The 16,475-nt window shown below is 41.5% G+C and overlaps 1 protein-coding gene across 2 annotated transcripts in view; it reads left to right on the top strand.

Annotated features, from left to right (window-relative positions):
* The window catches only part of KIAA1217 (KIAA1217 ortholog), a 371,380-nt gene that overhangs the window by 157,137 nt on the left and 197,768 nt on the right, over window positions 1-16,475 (top strand). Inside the window, exon 1 of one of the 2 annotated variants that reach the window (XM_075082647.1) lies at window positions 11,662-11,797. The exons of the other annotated variant lie outside the window; for it this stretch is intronic. The gene's annotated coding sequence lies outside the window, so the exon portion shown is untranslated. Of the gene's footprint in view, window positions 1-11,661; window positions 11,798-16,475 lie in introns of those variants that run through there. 2 annotated transcript variants of the gene reach the window in all.

Below are 16,475 nucleotides of genomic sequence, written 5' to 3'. Positions count from 1 at the left end.
GAAAGAAGAAACTCATGTCTTTTTCCAGCTTTTTATTTTCTTGTTATTCCAGCTCTTGGAATCCTAAAAGTGGATTTATACCTCTGATTTCAGAAAAACAAAAAAGAATCACAACATTAGAGTTACGACATAAAAATTGTGGAAATATTACCTTCCTCTAATTTAAATGCTCAAAATCCAAAAAGCAAATGAAGAGTCCAAAATCTATTTTGGATTTCACTAAGGATGGGGATGGGGACAGGGATGTGCTAAACTCAAGACCTTCTTAGCTCTTTTGGTCCGAAACACCACAGAGCATTTTCAAGAGCTTCTACTCTGTCTCCTCCCCACATCTCCCAAGGAGGAAGTGGATTTGTAATAAAAGCGCTGTGAAAAATGGCAGAAAAAATAGTTCTGAGCAGCTTTAATCCTGTTCTTTGACTTCATATCAAGAAGCTAGCTATTTGCCATTTCATTTTTCATATTGTCTTTCTGCCTTCACTAAATACATCATTGAGCAGCTTCACATCAGATCTAAGTGTGAGGAAAACCACAGCCTTTCTTAGAGAAAGTGTCAGTTGTGGCTGGGGGGGCCTGTGCGGGGAGGAGAAGGACCCATCCTGTTAACTTATTTTACCTTGCTTAGCTTCCCTTTGAGTTGTCATTAGCTTTGCTTCACACCATTCCTCTGACACCTGGAGAGGAGGGAGATGTCATCTTCTTTACAAGTTGTCATGACATTCTCCCTGGTGCCCATCACGTGTAACACAGCAAAGGCGGGCAGAGCCTGTGGCGCGGTGGGGCTGTGGCCTGTGGTGAGGGACATGGTTTCAGCCCAGCTGAGCCTGCTCCTTCAGTGAGGCACCACAGTGCCACCGCTCCTTACAGCGGGGATTTGTAAACTATAGGGGTTTTTTGCCCAAGTAGACATTTTCTTCCTACAATATGAGCAAATTATTAAGTGCTCCAAAATTAGCCACAATTATTTGTAGGTACAAAGAAAGGCGATTGAGTTAACATTTCTGTAAGAGGGAACTTCTAAGGGAAAAGTTTGACTTCTTCCTATGCTTGATGGGACCAATGCCCATAGCCAACAATTTCTGGTGATGCTCAGGTTAGGAAGCAGAAGACCACTTCTCCCCTCCTTCCCCCGTCTGCCTCCTGGCACTCTGCTGAGGTGAGATGGGGCAGGGGCTGTCCCTGCCCCTCACCACAGCCTGAGACCCTGGGGCAAAGCAGGGGCTGCAGAGGTGCTGGGGATGTGGCCATCACCTTGCCTCACAGCCCCATGAGGTGGGTTGCCAGCAGTGAGAGTAAAGGATGTAGGGATGTGCAGGTGAGAAAAAGGGCAGGAAAAGAGTGACGTTCCCACTGTGCTGCAGGAGGAATAAACTCTACTGGATTTCCAGCCAGGCCTTGTGTAGGGAAGGGCTGTGGTCCCCAACGAAGGCACAGGAGCTGCCATGCGTGCAGATGGGATCCCAGTGCAGACATGTCGCTGTTGGAGCTGGTTACATAGGGACTGTTACCGTCCAGCCAGCGATTTAATGTAAGGTCGGTCCAACTGAGAGCTAGTCACCCAAGCATTTATTTGTGGTTTTTTATTATTAGGTTAGTTTTTCACTGGATGGGTTCCTTGAGCCAATTTTCTGAGCAGTCACAGAGGTGGGTGGGAGTGGGAAGGTGCCAGGCGGGGGCAGACGGGGGGCTTAGTGATGGCACGGGCTTCACTGGGGCATTAGGGGATGCAGGGATGGTGGAGGCAATGAAGCTCTGCTGTCCTCGACAAGGACTTTGCTTCAGCGTATCCCAAATGCCTCTCCAAAAGTCCTTCCAAGCAGCTATAAGACTCTCTTATCCTTCAAAGTTTCTTCTCCTCTGTGATGCATTGCTCATGCTGCAGTTTCCATAATGTGATAATCCCTGTCACAGATGGAATATTTTACAAAGTATTTTGTCCATAATATAAGAAATATGCTAAGCATCACCGTTATGGTGCATTTGAAATGTAGAAATGAAAATATAAGTTGAAAGGTAGAGCTATTGCCTCTGCTGGGTTTATAGCATGCTGTTGATGGGAGTTGTTAACCCTAAAATCTCCTGGGAGCAGCTTGTTCACTGTGGGGAAAATGCTGGATTAGAATTAAGGGTTAATAAAATGTAACAAATTGAATTTTTTACAGCTATAGCTGACCATTATTTTTCAAGTTCTGTAATAAATGATTTAACATAGAATGGTAACACAAACTGTTGTAAAACTAAATCTGCATGTTAAATCCCACTTTTGTTTTGATTGAGGGGGAGTCAGTTATTAGCTGCATGATCAGAGCGCAGACGCTGAGTCCTATTCTTTCCTTAATTGAGAATTGCTGTTACAGATACTTGACAGTGGTTCATAGTGGCAATAATCCCCTTTGAAAATGGCTGTTATTCTAATTCATAAGTAGCTTGCCAGGGCACTAACCCCAGCTTCACCTCTAATGGTTAGGAAAAGAATCCGTTTGGTAGCTGGTGGTGATGTTTAGTGATTTCCCACTAGATGACTGCCAAAGTAACAATGCAAGAAAACATAACTTTTAAATTATTTTACATAAACTTTGGTTAGAAGGAAGGTGTAGGCTATGAAAAATACTGTAACTCTCATTGTTCAGAATGAAAATCTATTGCTTACTGAGAGTGCTGACTTAAAAATTCTTGCACGTCTTTTGTTGATCTTGCATGCTGATGCACACGACCTGCTAATGCGATGCTTGGCTTTCCATACAGAGCCATTCATCCATGCTATATGTGAATGAAGCTTCCTGGTTTGTACATGTGCTGTGTCACATTCCTCTGGTTTTCTAACAAAGCTTTTAATTGGTATGCTGTGACTAATGAGCATGAAGTCCCAGAGGAAATGGAGCAGAATTTTCCATTATCCACCAAGATGAGCTTCAAGCACATAGATTATCAGGGCTTGAACTCCAGGATAAACCAGGGTCAAAGGCTTCTAGTATAATGGAACCTTGTAGCTGAATATTTTGCTTCCATAACATTAAATTAATAGTTTCTCAGCAAAACTGCATTGTCTGTCTGATGGCATTGTGCAAACTATAACTGGCATTTTGCTTGGACACCAGATCGAATCCCTGACCCTTCACCATTAAAGTTCCCATAACACTCGAGTGCTGATGTCCTGCCTTCGTTCCGGTTTGGTTAATGATGTGTTGCATACTTTTGTGGGATAAATCTCTCTTCAGTTTCAAGTGCAGAACTTGCTCTTCATTCTTCTTCTGAAAAACTATTGTACAGTGCTGCTGACACAGGATTGTTGCCATATGGTGCACCAGAAGTGGCTGCATTTTTGTGGGGAGTAAGAGCTCTGACTCAGACCTGAGCATGTTCAGAACCACTTTGCTTTTGAGATTAGACGAGATTGGATGTAGTGAGCCCAGCATACCTATAGGCTACATCTGCCAAGTAGAGCAAAGTAATTCTCTCTGTGCCTTACATTCAGCACACCTACTAAGTGTCCCAAACAGGTGCAAAATCAAAGAAAATTTAAATTAACTTAAAAGCATAAAAAGATATTCATATTGCCACTGGAATTGGTGGCAAAAAATTATTAACTTTCCAATAAAGTATATGGAGTAGTATTTCTACCAATTCACTATTTTAGTATTTCATCCAATTTACAGTTAATCATTTTATCCTTTCTAATAGGGTCTCAGTGTGAGTTATGTTTTGCAGTGAAACCACCAACCCAGAAAAAGAAAAAAAAAGAGATTAGTTTTGTTTTTTTTTAAAAAAAGGTTAGTTTCAGCAGGGTCAGTTCCCTGACCTGTCACAGTTCAGTGTGTGGCTGTGAAGAAGTTTGTGGGAACAGGGATTGGAAGTCAGCAGCTGAGGGAAGAAGGGATGTCTTCTTGCAGTGAAATTACCACCTCAGGCCAGTTAAAGCTCGTGAAACAATGGCCTATGACTTGGGAGCCCAGAATTAAAACAATAAAACAAAACCTAATTTCTCTTCCATGTTGAAGCTCCTCCATTGCAAAAAAAAAAAAACAACCAACAAACGTGGTTCTGGGTGGGGACAAGCTGTGTGAGGTAGGTTGGTCCTTCTCACGCAGGTGGCTCCTTGCCTCCCCAACAACTGCAGCTGTGCAAAGGCAGCCTTTGGTTTGCTCCTCTCTTACACGGCTGGTTTGCTTCAGTTCCTAACTCTGGAAAGGTGTTTGCCTTTTGGTGGCCTCTTGTAGACCCTTTCCATTCTCATCCTATGAGGGAGTAACCAGAGGTACCATCAGCCTGCGCTGTCACCTCTCATGCTGGGTGTGCTTGTTCCCAGTTTCTCTGGGCAGTAGATGTCTGCGCTGCACAGAGTGAAATGCAGTGAGGCAGTACACAAGGAGTTCTGTGCATCTTTTTGAGAAGTGAGCGATTTGATGCTCCAGCGGTATTTGACCACTTGTTTCACAATACAGACTTGTTTTCTTTTCTTTGTATATTAAAGAAAGGAAATTCTATATAAGCACTGTATTAATAGAATATTAATGTTGTATTGTTAGATTCAAATATTAGCAAATGCAAATAGCAAGAGCAATAAGTACACTGTGTATTCAGATTGTGATATATTGCCTGTTTATCCTGTGAGGATGGGGGTTTATTCTTCCTCTGTAATCAGGAGTTCTGTGTGCGCTATTAACTGTGGATAGCTGTAAATAATTTCTTGTCCTTTTCTTACTGTTAGGTATATGAAGGGGACAACGTAACTGTGCACCAAGGCATGGTACCTACTATTGCCTTAAAGCGTAATGAGAAGGGAAGGGGGAAGGGAGTTTAAAGGTTTTGGATACATTTGCAATGCAGGTAAGAGAGCACAGCTGGTGTATTCTGGTGTGGCATGGAGTCCATCCATTTACTCATCCAGATCACTGTACTTAAAGTACATAAAACCGAGGGAGTTGCTGTGAAGGTCAGTCCTGCCTTTCATTTTCATTTGACAGATTCTGTGAAACTCAGAGCATAGATGTTCTCTAACCACTATTACACTGCAGGTGTATTCGGTGACCCTAGCAGTAGTGCAAAATAAGCCATAGGTTGCATCTGTAGAACGCCTCCTGACTTGCAGCAATGCAGAGTGCCTTTCAGCCTGGGGACCAGTCACACAGCTGCAGCCCTTGTGGGCCAGGAGGAAGGGATGGTGCCAGGGGGTGCTGGAGCTCCCCAGCCCACGTGCCTGGCCTTAGGGCTGCTCTGAAGTGCTGGCATCTTGCTTTTAGGAGTCCACAGCTGGAGGGAGGACTCCTGTGTCCAGTCCAAACCCCTTGTTGCACCAGGCAGCAGCAGTGTGGAATCACACTCAGATTTGCCTGTTTCCAATTCAAAAAGAAGCTCAGTTTTCATACTTACTGTGCATATTGGAAAGCTGTTTAGTCTATGACTCCTTTCCTTAGCCTGAATTGTAGCATTCCTGCTGTACAAAAAGCATTTACCTTTATGACTTGAAACATCTCCTGTACTGCAAGGGTGGAAATGATTATGGCCATGGCCAGCCTGTTCCTCTGTATAGGGAAACATTTGAGAATATATATCATCCCCATCCCCCACATCCCCCCCCCGGTTTTTTTGACTCCATGTGCTGTCATGACAATCTGGAGAAGGCACTTGTGTGGTTTTGTTTTCATGAGGGTGAGAGGGAAGTGATTAAAAGTACAGTTTGGGACCCATCCTTTGATGTCCCATGTGAAAAGTATACCCAGCAAAAGCTCCAACCTTGCAACTTTAAAAAACAAACATGTTTTCCCACCAACTTCAATAGGTACCCAAACGTACAAAAGCCTTAAAGAATTGTCAGGCAGCAGCAAGGATCTCAAAAACTGCTCTTCACAGATCCCATGGCTGTATTTCCCATAAAATTAAAAACAAGTCTTACACTTTTTTCCAAATGAGATTTGGTAGCTGTATAGAAATGAACTTTTTCCAGTCAGAAGTTCAGCAGTTCGTAGAGGTGTGTATGGAGTAATATGAGTTCTTAAAGAAAATAAATTATAATATATGCTAGCTGTCTGATATTTTCACATTTGTATTTTTGGTTTTATCCTTTTCTTTAAAAGCCTTAAAACTTCTGGGTTTAAAACTTATATTTTAAGGAACTATAAAGGCATCATTTTTAAGATTCTTACCTGCTTTGCAAAATGAGGGTAATGGTGTTTGCTTTTTTAGTGCTTTGAGAGATATTCATATCCTAGTAAAATATTCCATACTAGTTGATCTGGAGCTTCACTAAGCAAATGTAAAAGTCAAACTTTTTAAAGGAGTGAGAAATACTTGAATTTTTAACATCTCTCTGAAGTGAGATGCTGTCTCCTACTTTTTAGTGCTTGGTTTGTTGGAAAGACCAGAAGTACAACCCTTATTGACTTAGTCCTGTGCTGAGTGTAAATTCACACAAAGACGAGCAATTTAACATGTGACTGACCTTTTACAGTGCAAAATGAAGAAACGCACTGTTAAGGTTACCGGAGTGCGGCAGGATGTTTAATCAGCTTCTTTGCTTTAAAGAACAGTAGGAAGGAGGTGATGTATTAAAGATGATAGCTTCTTGTAGATTTTAACTGGTAATGCCAGGATTTGAGTACAATAGCAGATTAAATCTCTGTAGGGGAACTTCCTACTGGACTTTCTATTTTTGGATGTTTGTGGCTGCTTCTTCCTTCACTTCTCACTAGTTGGCTTTTTCTCCCTTGAAGTCTTCAGTTGCTTTCCCTGGGATCTGCTTCCAAACTCTGATAATGTATTACTGTTTAGAGCAATCTTTCTTTTCTCAGTTTGGAGTAAAAGGCAAAAGAAGACAGCATAAATGGAGCCATGCATTTTCCGATTGTATTTTAGTGCACACATGAGGTAAATTCATGGCTTTGAGCACTAAATATTTGCCACACTCTTAGCATGTCTGTAACAGCACTGCAAACTTCCATGTAATAACAATAAATCAACCCAGATTTACTTTTGCAGCTGGATAGGTAGAATAGTCCTGTGTCCTGTGCATTCAGCTTGGTCCTCATGTCTGAAAACTCCCCGTTGCTGTGAGTGCCTCCTCTGAGGCATGAACACATCCATAAGTCAGATGACTGCATCTGGCTGTCTTTTCTTTCTGACCAACACTGCCTGGTTCCAGAATAGCTCTATATTCTAGTAACTGCATTCTTTTCCTCTACTATGCTCTGTGTCCCCTCTCTTGAGAGATTAATTTGCAATAGTAGTTGTGATTCTAATCCATCTCAGACCTGGCACATCTGGGGTTACAATATTAATTTTATTTACAGTTAGACATTCTTCCTCTTCTCCACTTTTCATCCTCAGGATGTTGCAGTTCTGTGCATCCACACCTCCCCCCTGCCCTGCCCCCTCTATTGTGTTTTCTGGGGTCACACCTCCTGCATTTCACTGTCTTTCAAAGGTCCATTTTTGTGTCTATTCTGCCTTTCTGTTCTAATTCAGGTGATGTGTATGCATTTTCCAGAAGTTTCAGTAACCACTTCTTTATCTGTAATTTGTATTTTAGATCATACATTTATGACTGGGCTTCATCCTTATGCCAGTCAATGTTCCTTATTTTTAATAAGGTATATTAACACAGTAAAAAAAACCTCATATTACAGAAATATCCTCCTAATGGTCTTGTACCTTTAGAAGGATGATCTTCTTTTTCACTGTAATGAATTTTCATTTTCTTGTTTTTTTAATCAGTCAGCCTCCCAGTCTTCTGTCTCTGTGATGTTACGTTCTACTTCAGCTGTCACCAGTCCAAATCAGCATTTGGCTTTTGCTTGCTCTTGAACCCACTGATGGAGTTCTCTTAATTCTATTCTAGTGGGCTCTTAAGTTAAAAGTTTTTTCCTTCCTTACTTTGTCAAAAGTATTCCAAGTACTGTGCAGCTCCTGTGTCGTTTAATAGTGGCTGTATTTGTCCTTGTCCATTGTGGGAACGCAGTCAGATCAGAGCAAGAATTTAATTCAAACGACTCTGAAATGCTTGTAGTCTTAGAAACCTCCTTTTGAGGACACAGGAATGAATGTTGCCACTGACATTCAGCAGTCTTTGATACACTGAGTCTCTACCTCCAAGTAATGCCCATGTCTTCAGCATCAGATCTACTACCTGCCTCTTGCGATACCAAACAGCCCAGCACAGGCAGTGAAACAGTGATAGCTGATAGCACCCACCCACAGTGCATTTTAAATGCCTTAAATACAAGAGAACAACCTGTGTGCCTGCTTCTTGTCCTGTGGTCTTAATCCTGTCTTGGGTGGAGAAGCTCCAGGTACCATGCCGTCACCACAGAACTAACATAAGCAGACACATTTTTGTCATGAGGCTCGACTGCATTGTTTTGTCCATGGCTTCCCCTTGCCGGGGTGGTTCCCTGGCTGCTGGGTTGCAGGCTAATGGAGATGGGATAACTCCTGCTGTTCCTGCTGATATTGGGCCACCACAGCCAGGAGCACAGAGGACAGAGGTCTAAGAAGCAAGGAAGCGTGAGGAAGAGTAGTGGGATTGCTGCATGTTGGATATGGGAAAGCCTCTTCCCTCCTCTAACTCTAGGCATCTGTTGGGTTCCACTTGGATCAGGCTCAGGTTGCCTGGAGGATGGAATTACATCTGTATAAAAATTTTGCTCTCTGTGTCATAAGGATTGTCAAAACCAGAAATATAAGCATTAGTTTACTAGTTTTAAGAATAGTGTAACTGAGGTAAAAGCATTAGCTGCATCATTGAAACAAGTGTCTGCAATGCTACTGGCACGTTACCCCTGCAGAGGACCCTTACGAAATGCGTTACAGTGGGTTATCTGAGGGACTATTCGTGAGAAGTGCAAGGTCATGTTTTCAAAGGATATTTCTGTAGCAGCTGTGGCAAAACATGCATGCACAGCCATAGCAGGTTGTCAGAGGTTACAACAGTGCTTTCTGGAAGGGAACTAAGGCAAAACAAGGACACACCAAGTTTTTGGAAGAACTGGGATGAATCTTCTGAATCTCCATTTGATCTGCAGTGTCTGAGGCCTGCAGCAGCTGCTTCTCCCCACCTACATCCTAGCTGTGTCCAGGGTGACTCTGACAGAGAAGGCTACAGCGAGTAGTGGTTTTCATTAAAAAAAAATACATTATTAGCAGCAGCAAACAAACCTTCTGTAACTTCATAATCAGAGATAACATGAGTAAAATGAAGATATGGTAAAGAGCATTATGGGAAGTTTATTCACTGGTAAATAGGAATTTCCTGCAAACAGCGGATGCAGCCTGTTACTGGGTCCTGCCACTACCCTCTTTCCATCTCTCTTCCAAGCAGGAGCAACCTCTGCAGGTATAGGAAAAGTAACGGCACTCTCTTTACTCCCCAAGGATGCTTTCTGGGCATTGTAAAATGAGATTTCAATTTTGCAGAGCCCTGAGTAACCTGCCACAGGCCCTATGGAGCTTGGGACCCTACTTTGGGAACCGCTGTCTCTTGGACTTTAAATGTGAAATTAAGACAGCATGTGTTAGCATTTAGTCTGGTATTAAGATGAACCTGGATTTTGGTATGGAAACCTAATTAATCTGAGATGGCACTCCTTATTCTCATATGAAATAAAAATCATAATCAACTGAATAGATCTGTAACAAATTTTATGGATGTTTTGGGAGGTGTAAACATTGTCAGTGTTAATTAAAGTATTGTCACATGCCTTCTCAGGACAGGATTTCAGTATATTGGTGCATTTTCATACCTTCTGCCTATATGGTAGGAGCACTCCCTGCTAATCAGATGGCAGGTAGCCATGAGCCATCAAATACGTCTCTCCGCATTTCTCCCAGAAGCATGATCAGTTTTATTTCTCTGCTTCCTAATGAAGGATTTCTTTGCCAGATAACTTGTGGAAATATTTTTCCTGTATTTCTTCATACTTTTTGCAGTAGAAAGTATCTTTCAATTTCAGCTCTTTTCCTTTGTCACAATGACCCAACACTGTTCTTTCTGGATTTCCTGAACGCTTTTTTCCCCCAAGTTTCTGTTTTCAGTTTGTGATCATTCTTTTGCACTGATGGAGCATCTGCCCATAATTTGTATTTCTCTCTTCTGAAAAACCATTTTGTTACATTGAAGCTTTGAGTCGGAGATGAATTCCTGTTTAGTCTGTTATTCCAAAAGATTACTTTTGGTCATCTGACTTCAATGCTTGGATGAGCAGCCTGGGGTCCTGATACAGCAAATAAAACCTCCATAGAGACATCCAGGGCACTGTGGTCTTCCTGATCATGGGTCAGATTGTCCTAAGTTGATCAGCGGCAGGGGAAGGTATGTCCTCAGAAAGGACTTTTTTTGGAAGGTGATGATTCTATTGTGCTGTTACAATTCTTCTGTCTCACATATAAATATTAAAAGGCTAGATCATGGTTTTTCTGTTTCTCAAGTCTATAGCAAGACTAGAAAAAGGTAAGAGTAAGGGATTGGTAAATCTAGGAGTGGCATGATGTGTTGAGGATGCCTGTGATTACCCATCCAATGCTACTGAAAACCTTGCGGAGAACTTCTTTTGTTAACACAGTCTCCTCAGAATAGTTCTGGGAAGTTTGTGTCAAGGCTGAAGTGCTCATAGCATAGCAGAGATTTCAAGCTTCATTATCAAATCCCAGGGTGAAGGCATGGGCTATTCAGGGACGATTCTGGCTTTCCACCCTTCTTAAGATTGTAAGCAATGCTGAGGCTGCTTTAGCTGGGGCTGCAGCACTAGCCTCTCTTTCCCAAAATCCCTTAGTGCTACAGAGGGGTCTCTAAGACGGAGTCTCACGAGCTGCTGTGCAAAGCCCCCTTCCTTAGCCTTTAGGAGACGAGGAGATCTGGTCCAGGCTGAGGAAATGAAGAAGAGACAAAGAACATTGTGTCTTTAAAAAAACCCAAACCCCAGTCAAACTCAAAAACCAGAGGAACATTCTGTTTTCTCAGTTACTGAACGCAGAAGTCTGACAAGTGGGCTAATGCCCACCTTTCATTATTGCTGTAGACACGGCTGATCTCAGATTCTAGCATATGGTTTAGCTATTGATTTGGTTTCCATTTAATTGAGATCTTCAAAATGAGATTGTTCCATGCTGTGCAGTGCACATTTATACAGCCACTTTGTAAATATTTTGTCTTTTTCTTGCCTATTAATGATAGCTGCTTGGAGTAAAATTGTCAGGCGCCTATTACCACCTGAGCCTATTTTTTTTGTTGTTAGTTTTTTGACTGTTGGCCCTATCGTGTGGGGTGAATTCCCAGATCTTGCCAGGCTATGTGGGGCTGATGTAGAAATTTTCATTTAACATTCATGGCAAAGGCAATCTGTCCACTATTGCTCTCCATAAATTGTCACTGGTTTATTTACAAGATTGGCTTATAAAAATACACATACAGAGTGAGTGAAAACTTGTTTCCTTACTGTAAGTGATCTTAACAAAGAGATTTCCGGACTTGAAAGGCAAGGCAAGTAAGCATTATGCTATGATTTAGGTTTCTGCAGTAGGAAGTCTTTTAAAACAGATCATAGAGATCTTCTTTCTTAAAATGCTGTGTTGACCTTTAAGAAAGCGGTAGCCAAAATTTTGGGAGGGGGGTTGGTTGTTTGGGGTTTTTTTTAGTTTGTGAGGTTGTTCCTGCCTGTAGATTGAGTTGCTTCCTTTTGTTGTTGAAGGCTGGGATTGGAAAGGAAGACTTACTGAAATCTATTTCAAGAATAGTCTGAGGAGGAGGAAATTCCCTTCTTGTTCTTAATAGCTGGTGGAGAATGCTCTGCTGGAGGAGAATAGTTCAGTAAGTTAAAAAATTATATGAAGTTTTGATATGCGTCTCATTATTATCTAGAAATGTAATTTTCTGTATTGCAAACATAGTATCTTTTATCTTCTTTTTTAAGGGGTGGGAGAACTGTGGGTATTGTGTATAGCTTTGAACTCAGCAGATACTAATTTGGTGGTATAGCAAGGGTGAAATGTTCAGTTAGAAAAGAAAACAATAGCAGATCAGCTACTGCTTGTATGACAAAGTATCAGCCTAAACTTACGAGGTACCTCTAAGAGACATTAGCAGTGTATTTCATTATCTAGGAGCTTGGATTAAGAGAGAGAGGTAATTTTGCCCATCCATGTATCTGTGATGTTCTTATCTTTTCAGCTGTTTCAGGTTGCTTTAGGATACTTCCATCAACAATTTAGAATCAAGGGCTCTGTTTAAATATCAATAGCATGGCAATCCAAACCTCCCTCAAGGCAGAGCTAGATATCCTAGGTGAGCACATTAGAATGAAAGTGTTTGTCTAGGTGCACTTCTCTTTCACTTTAATTGAAAGTAGAGAGGTGTTCAAGGCATACTAATTCTGTACTTTACCCAGAGGTGTGTGCTGTCGTGCTGGAAGCAGAGGACAGCGTAGGCTGTGGGCAGCGGACCTGGGTATGGAGGCAAGATGAAAGCCCTTGTGTTCCTCCATTACACAGTGAAGGTGCTCCTTTTGCAGCGAGGTGTGGGTGCTGAAGCAGAGTGCTGAAGTCCCCTTGCCCCCTGCTCACCCCCCACGGGGCTGGCTCAGGGAGGAGGCATCCTGGGTGACGAGGCAAAGCCCGGGTTCCCAACCAGGTCTGGCACAGTCCTCTCTGTGCCTCCCTGCCCGCTCCTTGGCTGTCAGCAGGAAATTTGTCTTCATCCCAGTAGCTGGGAATCCACTGCTGGGATGGACCCGTTGTAGGAGCTGCTATACAAATGCCAAAGAGGTTCTGTACCCCAAAAGTCCTAAACTGCTGAAACTTTACATTTGTCCTCCTTGTGCCACACCTAGGAACTGAGGTTTGGTAAGCTAATGAGGGACTTTCTTAAACATTCATGCAGCAGAACTCAAAAGAAAATAACTAATTAAAGAAAAAAAAAGAAGCTGGAGATAGAAGAAACATCTTCCACCAGATAATTTATCAAGGTATTTTCTGCAACCCCTTTCAAGCCAAAAATGTTGCTGCAGGTGTGAAGTTAGTTTGCTCGTGAAGCTGCTTGTATACCCAGGTGTGCCACCCTCACACACTGTCCCTGTCACGTACGTGCTAGCCTTTGAGAAGAGACACATTCTGGCATTGAGTGTCTCATCCCATTCCGTGTTCTGCTCTGGGACTTGGCCAGGTGGGACTTGTTTTCACTTTTATCTTCCATAGACGGTATCACCTGCTTTGGATTTCTTAAAGATCTCTGTCAGATGTGTGCGCCAAAATGTAAAACTCTGAATGTTCATTTCATTCATGCATCTGTGTAAGAAGATTATTACTACTTTTAAATGAAAATTGAATATTTAACTGAGAGAGGATTTCTGCAATCCATTTTAAAGTATCATTTATTATATTATGAGTAATAGCCTGAAACCCATACCAGAATTCAGTGGACTGTTTCACCACACGCTATACAGCAAATTGTCACACCTCTTGATAAAGTTTGCAATTTAATTGATGGTGAACAATATAGAGAGGGAGAGATATGTTGTGAAACAGGCGTAGCTTTATGTGTTTGTGCATACAGGTGTCCATATAGGATAGTTCAAAGTTTAATCATTAATAAATTGAGAATGTCAGGTTTTCTTCCAGCCTATCTATGTGAATTTATAAAATTTTTGGAAAGTGTAAAATAACTGAAGGTTACAGAATTTTCTTTATTTCGGTTTTCTTACATCACTTCATTTTCCTGTAACTTTGGGCCTTTGTATTTCTTGCAAACAAAAGACCAGATTTCAACTTTTAAACCATATCTTAGACAAATTTCAGGAATTCATGTCTTACTTTCATTTTTATCCTGCCATTGGAAATCCTGAAAGAAAAATGGTAATTTGTCTATAAAACATGTCGGGTGCTTTTACCGTGTTTCAGGTATTCAGAAATTTTAGTTATCTCTTCCTTTAAATAGAACTGCATTTGTTGTCATCCCAAGTGCTGAGAAGTGGCATTGTAAGGCAATTCTTTTTGTACTCACAAACAAGATTCCATATGACAGTACTTTGAAAGTGTTTTTTTAAATTGTTCTACATCTGTGTCTGATATTAAAAGCACTAAAAAACAGCCAAAAAACAAGCCCTCCTAACGGCCTCAAAATGTAGAATATGTGTACACTATATATATTCAAAACTGCCTATCTTTAATTTAAATAGCAAACAGAAAGCATAAATGCCCCCTTAAGCTTTCTTCACAAGCTTTACTGCTTTATAGACTTTCTCTGCCAAACTTCTTTGCTCCTGCTTACAGTTTCCATATCTGAGCAGAGGCAGTCGTTCCCTTTCACACTCTGACCAGGGCTATTTGGATGTCACCTTGTCTGCAGGGTGACACGGCAAAATACTTGTGCCGCTTGCTGCAAAGTCCTGAGCACCCGTTGCCCCACACCTTTGCACCTTAGTCGACCCTTGCCACCCTGCCCCAGGGCTGGCATGGGCAGGGCTGCAGAGGGACGGTGGCACTGCAGAACGAACCACAGCAGCCAAACCCCACCTGCCTGTGGTGCAAGAACATTGGGTTGAATTTAGTGTTGGAGAAGCAGTGCAGATGGTGGTGAACTGTTGCAGCAGTCTGTAAGCAGGGTTTGAAAATCGCTTTTGGAGATCAGGCTGATCACATCACCCTGGGGTGGTGAAGTAGCAGAAATGATGACCCAGGACCCAGACGGAGTGGTGGTGGGTTTGTGGAAGGTATGTGATATTGTGAACGGACTTGCACTGAATTTGTGTAAGGGTGGCAGAAGCTGTTAAGGCCCAGCAGCTGAGTATTGGTAAATTAAGCCAGTCGCAGGCTGAGAGGGACTAGGTCAGCAGAGCAATACTGGTTTTAAATAAGTGCACAGGGTTCATTAAAAAGAAACCTTAACTATATTTTAATTTGTAGCTAATATGTGTTTAGAAGTATTATATTGTGTGTATAAGTAAATTATGGTGTCTTTTTAGGAGGCAGTAAGGCCTCGTGTGTATAAAATATAAAATAAAACACATTAGCAAAGTTATGTATATGTGGGAACTACCTTGTGCAGATATTACCAAGCTACATTAAATTTTGCCTTGATAGTTTAGCTTTGCCCAAAAAACTTAATGTATTGGCTTTTCAGGGGCTTTAAGTCAAAGTCAACAGAACTTTTAGGTTGTAATTTTGCAGCAAATTTTGATTTTTATACAGAATGGTGATGTTCAGCATCGTAAGAGGAAATTCATCCATCACTGGAAACCATGTGAAAATGAGTTTTACTTATTGTTTGGATTTAAATCAATTCTCTTTTTATTTCTGTGCTTGTTGATTAACTTAAAGTATAGGAATAAAAATTACTAAGTTATACTACAATGGCTGAATCTTGACAATAGTTCTGTAGGAAACAGGACATGTAAATGCAAAATCAGAATGGTGTGTTTTCCTAAAGTGGTACCATATGTTAGTTGATTAACAAGTTGTAGGGATATTAGAAGATCTTGGCTGCTGGTAAGAAGGAGCATCTGTTTTCTAAGTCTTTATCTAATATGTGTAAAGACTTTGCCAAGTCAAGTTTAAGCTTTTTTTTTTTTTTTCTTTTTTTTTTTCTTTTCCTTTTGGTATATCAGCTATAAATTCCTTGGGTATTTTTCTTTCCATAGGCAATGCTAATGTGTCCTTGGGGTTTAAATCTAACCCCATCCCTGTGAAGGAAATGCAGTAATGTTAAGAAGTAATGCAGAATGTCCCATGTGTGGGTATTTTATATGAGCAGTTAAAAATTCTTCCAGCATCACAGCTTGTGTTTGGTGTAAGACTTCATGTTTTGGTTTGGTTTTATCTTCAGCCAGACATCAACCCCGGTAACTAAAGAGCAATTATAAGAGTTGAATTCTACTTCAGAACTTAGTGGTTCATATTGATGGCACTGCAGTGAGTGTGCAGAGTGCCAAGTGCGCATGCCTGTACAACTACAAAAACAAGTGTCATGAGTGTTTACAAAGTAAAATGTACCATCTTCCACTTAAGACCTATTTTGAGATCTTCAGTAACGTTTAAGTGGTTAATCAGTCTCACTATACTGGCTTGCAGCAGATTCTCTTGTGGTCTAGCCAGTTTTGGGGCTGTGGTGACAGACAACAGTCCGAGGCTTTCACCCTGAAAGCAAATGAGGTCTTGGAGAAAGACAGAGATTTTAAGTTGTTTCATGCCTGCCTTATAGAGAACTTCTACTCCTTTGTGTTCAAGAAGATCACAATTTGAGGTTTCCCAAACACAGCATCTAAGAATTACTTTTCTTATCCAGTCCTGATAAAGCTTTTTGACTTTTCTCTCAGTTGGGGGTCTTACCTTAGCAATCTGCTTTGATGTGACTTCAGGCTTGGGTTTGTGCTCAGCACTTTGCTCAGAGTTACCTGGGAGGAGAAGGCTGAAGCAGGAGCTGGTGGGCCATTAGATGCTGTAGACCAGCAAAGACAGATTGTATAAGCTCTCTACAGCTGCGCTGGCTCCCTGTC

The sequence above is a fragment of the Phalacrocorax aristotelis genome, chromosome 2 (genome assembly GCF_949628215.1).
Source record: "Phalacrocorax aristotelis chromosome 2, bGulAri2.1, whole genome shotgun sequence".
In the NCBI taxonomy this organism is placed as follows: Eukaryota; Metazoa; Chordata; class Aves; order Suliformes; family Phalacrocoracidae; genus Phalacrocorax; species Phalacrocorax aristotelis.
This window is presented reverse-complemented; position numbering and strand designations above follow the sequence as displayed.